This window comes from Engraulis encrasicolus, chromosome 24 (assembly GCF_034702125.1).
Source record: "Engraulis encrasicolus isolate BLACKSEA-1 chromosome 24, IST_EnEncr_1.0, whole genome shotgun sequence".
Lineage (NCBI taxonomy): Eukaryota > Metazoa > Chordata > Actinopteri > Clupeiformes > Engraulidae > Engraulis > Engraulis encrasicolus.
In genome coordinates, this window is record NC_085880.1 from 48,380,938 (window position 1) to 48,390,871 (window position 9,934).

The window sequence follows — 9,934 nt, forward strand, 5'->3', positions numbered from 1 at the left end:
GGGGGGGTGGTTCATATGTTTGTGTACGTGCATGTGTGTCTGTGTGGGTGGTTCATATGTGTGTGTTCGTGCATGTGTGTTTGTTTGTGTGTGTGTGCGTGTTCAGGGTGTGTGTGTTTGTTATGGAGATCCAATTGTTCCTAAACTATTTGTATGAAAAGGAGGAGATTCACACATGAAGATGAATGATTTATAAATAGCCATCAAAAATACAAATATGTTTTTTTAATTTTTAAATATATTTTTCTAATTTGGAAACAAATGTGCTTGATTTTGTGTGTGTAGTCTGCATTAATGCACCAATTTCCAAGATCTGAGGATCTTTTCTGCATTCGTGGATCATATCCTTTGCTTTCGTGTCGATTACTCATTTTGAGACATTCGGAGCTCACTGCACGGTCCACAAACACACAGTACCAGATTTGAATACAAAAGCGAGATACACACATGAAGATGCAAGATTTATAAATAGTCATCAAAAAATACAAATATATATTTTTAATATTTTATTATTAATATTATATATTTTTAACTTTTAAATATATTTTTCTAATTTGGAAACAAATGTGCTTGACTTTGTGTGTGCAGTCTGCATTTGTACACCATTTTCCTGCATTCGTGGATATTTTCTGCATTTGTGAATCATTTCTTTTGCTTTCGTGTCGATTACGGTATTTTGAGACATTCAGAGCGCAGAACAGATCCACAAACAAATGCATGCCGATTTGAATCTGAAGACCGGCAAAAACCCTCAGTTCACGGAATATCCACCAGATGGCACTGTGCAAGGCTGACAGGGATACGGCTCTACTGACAGGGAAATGGCATTGCCTAACTGTCCGGTCCGTGACAGAGGGATCTTGTTATCTGTGGCTGGATAGCATTTGGACATGACGAATGTACATGCTATGCCAAAGGTAGGTTCAAGTTCGTAAAAAAGTACCATTGTATGAGTGTAGAAAGGGCTATGGGCATTTAGTTGTTTTCACTGGTTATTTTCATGCACTTCCTTAGTTTAGCTATAGGACTCTTATTTTGACATCGCTAGTTCAGGATGTGACATTACGCATCCCTCCATCTTTGTTTTTAGTTCAGATGCATTGATTTTGCCTTACCTAACTTCCGAAAGTTTCCTCCTTTTATCTTAAGTAATCCTGTGTTTGTGAGCATAAATGACCAAAGTAAGTTACCAAATATTACAGTTTAGATCATTTTACGTTGGTATTCATGTATATTTCAGTGTATTTCCGTATTATCCGTTAGATATTTCGTGGATTGTGAATCACATGCCTAGATTACATTTTACCTATGTAATTCCGATTTATCCCCCTCAAATATGTTTTGCTACCAGTAGCTCATAGTTAGCTGTCTATTCATCTTCTATTTCTACAAATATGGTGTTTGTAACTTTGTAACACGGTATGCTTTTGCGGGTTGTTCAATTTGTATGTAGGTATACATTTTGTGGCTAACTTACTGCTTACTAGCAAGCTAGCACTCGTTCTAGTTTGCCACCACCAGCCCAAAATTAGCTATACATAAATAAATAGTGCGCCGAAGTGTCAGGTAAGGTGCATTTTATTCTCGGCTGTTGAAAGAAGGCAAGGGATGTGGAATTTGGTGTTGTGACTTTCTGGAGACTGAAACTGAACCGTTTTAGCCGCTCCCTTATCTAGCTAGTTCTACTGTACCTGATAAGAACTGCCCACTGCTAGCTGCTGTGCTGGTTGATAGCGTGGGTTGGTTGGCCCGTGACAGGTTTTGATCAGAGAGTCAGAGACGGATCAAAACCTAATTGGATGATATTGTAAGTTGGGCTCATGTAATTTACCCTACTTCCCCCACCCAAAGTCCTAACTGTTTCATCTGTGGTTATCTTGGCATCCCATGGACGCTTTGGGTGAAGGCGAATGGTTGGTTTCTGGATGTTGGTGGAGTGGGCTAAGCTTGTTCCACTTCCAGCTTTCACTGCATGCGGCATGATGATCATGGCATGCCTAACAGTGTTTCCCCCAGAAAATTGGTTAGTCAAGGTGGTGAGGCTTCAAGTCTGTCCCTGGGGGGCGGCGTGGCGGGGGGCGGCGCCACTCGCGATGTCACGCGGGGGGAGGTGTTGGCGGGGTTTGATGTCACGCACGGCACGAATACTGTTTCGGGGGTTGGGGGGGGGGGGGGGGGGGGGGTTTGAATAATAACAAAGCTGTGTAGAACTGGAAAATATGTATTTATTGACCTGCCATATCAAAACTATTTACAGAAGCTGAAAAGAAAAATGTAACAAAAAGTGCAGTGCAGGTTGTTTACATTAACGAAAAAGAGAAACCAAATGGAGTGCAAAATTGACTGGCTACCTATGGCACATTTTGCAAGTCTTGTCCTTGCAGGCCATCCTTCTTGGCTTTTCAAAAAAGAGTTCCAGTGCCCTGTTGTAATTAAACTGCCCTACTGGTGGCCCATTTATGCTAATTGCCATGCAGGCTGTGAGGCTGTCACCCTGCAGCCTACTTCGCAGGTCTGTCTTGATCTACACACAGAGAGAACAAAAAAGAATGAATATAAGATAAGAATGTAAGATACTGGTAGTCATCTAACATTGTGATTTTATAAGGTGTATGCATGATGAAACTCACCCTGTTCATCGCGGAAAAGTCTCTCTCACAATTTACGCTGGACACTGGAATTGTGAGGGCGATGGCACTGAGGAGGGAAAGGTTTGGGTAGAGGAGGTGAAGCTCATCATATCCTGACGCCATGGTGGTTAGCACCTCCAATTGGGACTTTTCCTGATGGAGTTAGAAAAAAGTGAGCTACACCAAGAATCTTTAAAATGCTTAAAACTATTTAAGGTCATTTTAAGGTAAAGACTCACCTTCAGAATGCCTGATGTGATGAGGACCTTAAATGACTGCCACTCCTGCAAAAGTTGGTTCTCATTGATGCTGCTGAACTGTTTGGCCAGCATCATCAAGTGTTCCAGGTCAGCAGTGTCATCTTGCCTTTTGGGACCTAGGACGCTGAACGCTGCAAGTATTCCAACTTGCTGGAATCTTAGCTCCAGATGTTTTATTAGGCCGTCTATATAAGGCTCCATGACCTACAGTATGAGAGTTGCAGAACTTACACTGACACCAGGAGTTTTTTTTTTGTTTTTTGTTTTTTTTTAAAGAAAATAAGGCTAGTAATATGACACTCATTATTGCTTACCTGGATCTGAAAACGACTCCAGAAGTCTGTGGATGTACGTTCCTGACGCCTTGACATCCTGTCCTCTTCTGCGGTGATGTTTAGGAGGCTCACCCTCTCCCTCACCTGAGCAAGAAAGGTCCCAGGTGCCTGCTGCTCTCCTGCTTCTCTTATTTTTCTCAGGGTGTCAATGGTTACAGGAACCTTAGGTGTGAACCATATGTTGTAAATGAGCAACTCATACAAGATGACAACTTAAATGGTTTCAGCTATAGTTAAAAAGCACTACTGTATTATAATATGGCTTACATGCTGACTGATGGCCAGAAAATTGACATCCTCTTTCTGGAACAATCTGGACAGCTGGGTCAGGTGAGGCAGAATATCGGCCTGCATGAGCACTGCTGCCACAAACCGATATGTAGCACAGAAGGTGTATAATCCCCGAGCCACTGGATCCTTGCGAGTCTCGGCCTCCTCTGCCAGTGTGGCAAGGACGGCAGGCAAGTTCCTCTGTAAATTGCTAATGGCCTTCTCCTGGGACAGCCACCTAGTGTCCTTAACCTCCTGAAATTACATTGCAAAATTAAGATCTGTTAATACACACTCAACTGAAAATTTCAATTAAGACTTTTCTGTGAATCTTTTTCTATTACCGTGACTTTTAGGTCTGCTACATCGAGGACTGCTGCAGCTCTGCTAAGGGCGCTGGTGCGGTTTGCACTATTTCTAAAAAAAAGGTGCAAGTCCTGCAGGTGCTTCCTAAAGATAACCATGTAAGGGACCTCTTCAGCTGCATCTTTGCAGACAAGTGCCAGACGGTGAGCGGCACAATGCACTGCTACAAGTCCTGGCCAGGTGTCAGACAGTAGCTTGGCAGTGCCATTGCGTTTTCCTACAGCAAAAAGTGTCAGAATGTACAGTAAGGCAAAATAATTATGAACTCATGTCAAATGTCATTTCACAATATAGGCTACTCGAATACCTGTCATCACTGCCGCCCCATCTGTGCCGAGGCCATAGATGTGGTCCTGAGGTATTTGTTTTTTTATGATGACTCCCTTGACTGCCTCTGCAATTGTCGATGCAGTGCCATCTGGTATGGCTACCAGGTCCAAAAAATGGCAGAAGAGATGTCCCTCTTTGTCTGTGTACCTAAAAAGTATGAATTAATAATTGATATGAATTATATGAATTATTTGTATACAAGGACTTTGCAATATAATTTAAAACGTGATAATTGATATACCTGATGTGAATGTCCAGCTGTTTTTTAACAGACACATCAGTGGATTCATCTATTTCGATCCCAATTGCCTTTGATGTTCTAATAACATTTAAGATGGGCTCCTCCACAACAGCGCAAAGAATTTGGAGCATTTCGTCGACAATTCTGTGGGATGTGTAGTTTGTCCTTTGATCAATCTAGAAAAATATTTGTACTGTTAGCTTGACTATTTCCCACACGTTTTCTGTGTGACGCTTGAACACATACCTTAAACATGCATTTAAGTATTACCTTCAATTTGGCAAAATAATCACACCCCAGAAGCTCCGCCAGTTCCATTAACGCGCTGTAATTTGTATGATGCGCCATCTCTCTCTTCACGAGCCAATACAGGCATTTAAACCCGCCAATTATGGCCTCGTGCTCCATGTTTAAAATGGGGTGGAATGCTTCACTTATGGACAGGGCTAAAATAATAATAATTATTATTAGTATTTATTAATCATGTTTTTATTTATATCAAGTCACTCATTGTTTTCAGAAAGACGTACATCGACTTGACTGGGCAGCAACGGATGAGGAGTGACTCGCGGTGCTCATATGCTGGTCCAGCGCGTCCCTCCTGTAATTGGTGCAGGGCACCTCTATAAACGAGCGCTCCGATGCACCCCGTGTAGCTCGCTGCCGATTTGCCCGGCACAATCTGCAAAACATCCCTGCAGAACACAATATTTTTAACTCCATTGTTTAACTTTTACGTCAAATAACCTACTTTCTATCGAACGAAATCAATACCAGTAGCCTACCATGTTCAGTGTGGTATAGCCAACCGGAATATTTGCTGTCCACAGCCCACTCCGGGTTCCACCCACTAGCCCGGTGCTTGGATGTTTGGGGCTGGGGCTGGGGCTGGGGCTGGGGCTGAGGTGGTGACACAGCACTGTCAGATAGTGTAGGCCTAGGCCTCGGTGAAGTCGAGCGACTCCTCGGCTGAAAGAAGCCCGATATTTTGGGTTGTTTCCCCGCCATTGACTGCATGCAAGAAAGGAAGCGGCGAATATCGTCATTCATGCCATCACGGGGACTGATAGTTTTTCATTAATTAATTCATGGCCCATCAGAGGAATTTGGCGGATAATGCATGTCTTTGACATCATATATAGGCCACATGTTTTAGATTAGTCTAACCACACCTTTCGTTGAGGAGGAAAATGCATGGCCCTTCCTCATAACATGCCGACTAAATTGGCTAATCTATAATGGCTACCTCTTCCATCCACAACGAAATCAGTTGCGTTAGGCCTACATTCCCTGTCTTCCTTCGCCTTCGGTGTACAATGTTGGCCTTCTCTTCAGGATGGGTAAAATACTGTCACTGGGTGGACCTACATAAATAACGAACGGTCCCAAACCGAAGACAGCCTACAACCTTGATTTATTTGCCTATTTAATTATATATATAATATAATTAAAATTCACAATAACAGTGTAAATACAGCGTTTAGATGAGCAGCTGCAATTACAACTTACCTTCTCAGTTATTCCACCGACGATATGGCAACGTCTGGAATCTCTCGCTGAACCATTGAATTGAAAATTAAAATTGTTTCAAAATATGGCCTCGAGGATGGACACACATGGCGTAGTAATAAATCCGACCACTAGGTGTCACAATTTAGTCCAACCGATGTTGTCCTAGTGCCTGCGCTTGAACATGCATTACAACTTTTTTTTTTTTTACAAGTTTTTTTTTTTTTTTTTTTTGCCCTCGGACGCTTTTTTTTTTTTTTTAGGGAACGTAGCCAAGGCGGGGGTGGGGTTTAGTCAAGGCGGCCGCCTTGATAAGAAAGCGCTGGGGGAAACACTGCCTAATGTATGTAGTAGTCCATCAAAGCGTTGTTCAGGATCGTGGAGTATCTAAAAATTATGTTAGTTTGATATGATGTGCATCTGAACATCAGGACAGGTTGCACGCAGGACAGGTCTGGATGATGATAGCCTATAACTAAGGAAGTTAACACCTATTACTGTATGTTCAGTCTAGTGTGATGATGTGTCTTAACACAGCAAAGTCAAGTCTGAACACATCATAACTGTTCGTATGTGAGTGTTTTCGTAAGTAAGCTTATTGTGATATGAAAGATATAAGAGCGTGTGTTAGGCTAGGGTAATTTGAAGTTAAATTGCCCTCAACACATTATCATTCGTACGACTGCAGAATGAATGCAATTATATTCAATAGATGGTGATTTTTTTAATGACCATAGCTGGCTGTTTGCCCTTCATTTTGCTATTAATATAAACCCTTCTTTCATGTATTGTTGCATTAGTTGTACAGTGAGTATTGTAAGTGGAGTAAATCTCAGACATGCTGTATTTTCATTCACCCAACCACTGTCTCTATCTCTCTACACAGACCAGCCTATGATCACAGGTGATGCAGTGATTGGTGATGGCTATGGTTTTCTTCCCACTGAACTAAACATGCTAAAACGGAAAAGAAGACAAGAGGACGTGTCATCCATGGCAGTGTGTCATTCTCCCGCTGATGGTCCACTTTGCAGAGAAATATGAGGGGCTCATTGTACTGGTTAATGTAAGTATTACATACCTGATTAATGTAAGTATTACACACCTTTTAATAGTAACTAAGATCAGGATAATTAAATGTCCCGTTACTGACAACAGTGCTTCACAACCAGGTGTTCCACAACCATGCTGTACAATAACTTTTTGTTTAACAGATTGAGCTGGTAGTGATTCAGGTGACATCTGTACTCTAATGCTACTCTAATACAAATACCAGCAGAACATAAAAATTCGCCATTTTGAAAGAAGATTAAAAACCAAATATCAGAGCTGGCCAGATCTTTCCTAGTACTTGTAGAACAGAAAGAGGGAGATTGATTTTACAACAAGGGATTGCAGGCTCAAATCCCTCCCTTACCTCTCCCTAGTCCTTCCTCCATGGCTACTTGAGCAAGCCACCTAACCCCTCATTGCTTCAGTGGCTGTAACCAGAGCCATACAGAGGGAGAGTTACGCGAATGGAGGACCAGGAGTTAAATTGCAGCCCCGCCTTTCAACGAGATCGAGGTCGTGCCTAAAGCGGCTGTCTTTCCATAGACTCAACATAGAACCATCACATAAAAAGCCAAAAATAAGGACTAATGAACTATACTGCGGGGTAATCACCACAAATATGTAAACTATCAACTGTCTCTGTAATGATAATCACAACAGTTTTACCATCTGTGATGTTTATCTGAAGTTATTACTACGAATAGCGAGTCTTGTCATATTCCCTGCATTGCATCGCATTGCATTTGATGTGTGCTACGCCCACTTCTAGGCACTAACATTCGCATCGCTAAGCAGTTCTGAGACGCTAAAATGGCTAATTTTACTAATGCGGAAGTCGGCCCTAGGACACAGTGGAGATTGCCCGACTCTCCCTCTTTATGGCTCTGGCTGTAACCAATGCCCTGTATAAATATCTAGTGTACGTCTCTTTGAATAAGAGTCAGCTAAGTGTGTAATGTAATGTGATGTACGTTGTGCACAGTATCATAGATTGCTACCCCACACTCATATTTAGTCTCAAAGTGTGCCACACTTAAAGAAAAAAAATGCTATGTTAATTCCTGATTTGGAGAGTTGATTCCATGTTGTCCATATTGCCAAATATGGATGTCTAATGAGTTATATGTATAGTATTTATGGAGGTTGTATGGATTGTCTTACAGGCATATCCAGACAGGCAGGGCTGCAGACTGACCTCTTTTATATTTTTAAGTGTGGTATAGTCTACAACTAATGTTCCATTAAAACGTTTTGTTTGGGAGAAAGAAGTTTGGTAGAAAGAAGAAAAAAAAAATTATGTCGTTAATGTATGCACCATATACTATATTTGTCCGATTTGGGTAAACTTCTCATTTCTTCATTTATATCTTAATACAGTATAAGAAAAATCGTAAGGAACAGTTCATTAATTTTGTCTCAGTGTAGTTTCCTTGGTTTTTTACTCTGCATTAACGCCATCTACTGGACACTTTCATCATGAAAAAGTGAATGCATGGCTTATAGTTTCTATTCTCTTGTTTGGAACTAGAGTACAGTTTATTATAAATATTCAGTGAGGCCAGTACACATAGTGCAGCAAAGAGTTCAGACTGCAGAGTATGTATGCAGGAGTGTTGACATTTGAAACGACCCCCCACTCCACACACACAATGTAATGGGGACACAATTCTGACCCTTACCTCCCCACCCATACACTTCCCTTTATATATGCATATCTAGTGCAATTCAACATTTTGACCAGAAAATGTTAAACTATCCCTAATTCAGAATGGGCTCGTTATGAAATATCACAAGCATATATTAACAATGTTTTCATCCAGAAAATACAGGTTTATGAATACTAGGTGAATATTAACGCTTGCCAGCACTTTTGGGTAGTCTGGAACTTTTGGGTCATGATGGCTTCAATTTTAAAAAAAAAGTGAAAATGTGTTCTGACTCCTGTTTTTTTTGTTTTGCTTTATTGTCTTAAAGGTCTTCCCAGTGGTGATGTAGAGCTGATGTGGAGGCAACAGTGCTGCTTCCTTCGTCCTTCCTTTCTTCAAGACCTGCGTTTTTTGTCTTTTGCCAAACTTTAGGCAGTATCTTATACAGTAGAAACTAAGCCTAACACTTGAAGCCCCGTAGGCGTTGCTTGACTGACACCAATCTGACGAGCTTGCTCAGCCGGTGGAATCTCTTGTATACATGAATAAGCAAACTGGACGTGTTCTTTCTGAACGTTATTAATTGTGGCTCACCACAATGTTGAAGTGCATACAGTAGCAGTACGCCAAGTCAGCATTGTATGCAATAGTCATTAACAGGAATGAAACACGACAGAAGTTTATCATGCACACACCTAGCGTAGCGTTCAAAACTGTTTGTGTTCCCCTCCGCCAGGCAACACCTGTCATCTGAGCAAAGGTTCTCCCACGTGTAACCCCCAATTGCGTTGCAGTGCCATTGTACAATTACAGCATCACATTATGTCTAACAGTCTTATTGCTTTAGTACTTTTTTATTAGAGGTGATGTAACCCTTTCATGGGGAAGGCAGTAGAAAAAGTATTCATCTAAATTATGTTTATTCATCAAAACATCAAATGATGTTGTCACACAACGGATTGGATGATGAGCATTGGGCCTGTTTTTGTTTTGTGATATATTTACATTGTAGTTTGCTGATGAGTTTTTGTACATGACTACAGTGATGGGCAAATGTACGTTTCTGTGTTTATTGCATTATTGTCTTAACACCTTTTCATTATTGCTGTGCTTTATTTGCATGCTATTGTGCATTGGTGGTGATACCCTGTGTCTCATATGATATGACCTGCACCTTACATGTATTCCTGGGACAAGAGTGTGCCGGTTGTGCATATCTACCACCAACTACTCAGACAACCCAAGGGCATCTGCTTCTAACACCTGGAACTAAAAAACAGACTGATGCTGTGCT

General features: G+C 41.3%; 1 long non-coding RNA gene across 1 annotated transcript; it reads left to right on the forward strand.

Annotated features, from left to right (window-relative positions):
- Positions 1 to 923: 923 nt before the first annotated feature.
- On the forward strand, positions 924 to 9,585 carry LOC134440860 (uncharacterized). Its single transcript, XR_010033042.1, has 3 exons — positions 924 to 1,181; positions 6,828 to 7,007; positions 8,969 to 9,585. It is a non-coding gene; the product is annotated as an uncharacterized LOC134440860 (long non-coding RNA).
- The last annotated feature ends 349 nt before the right edge of the window (positions 9,586 to 9,934 follow it).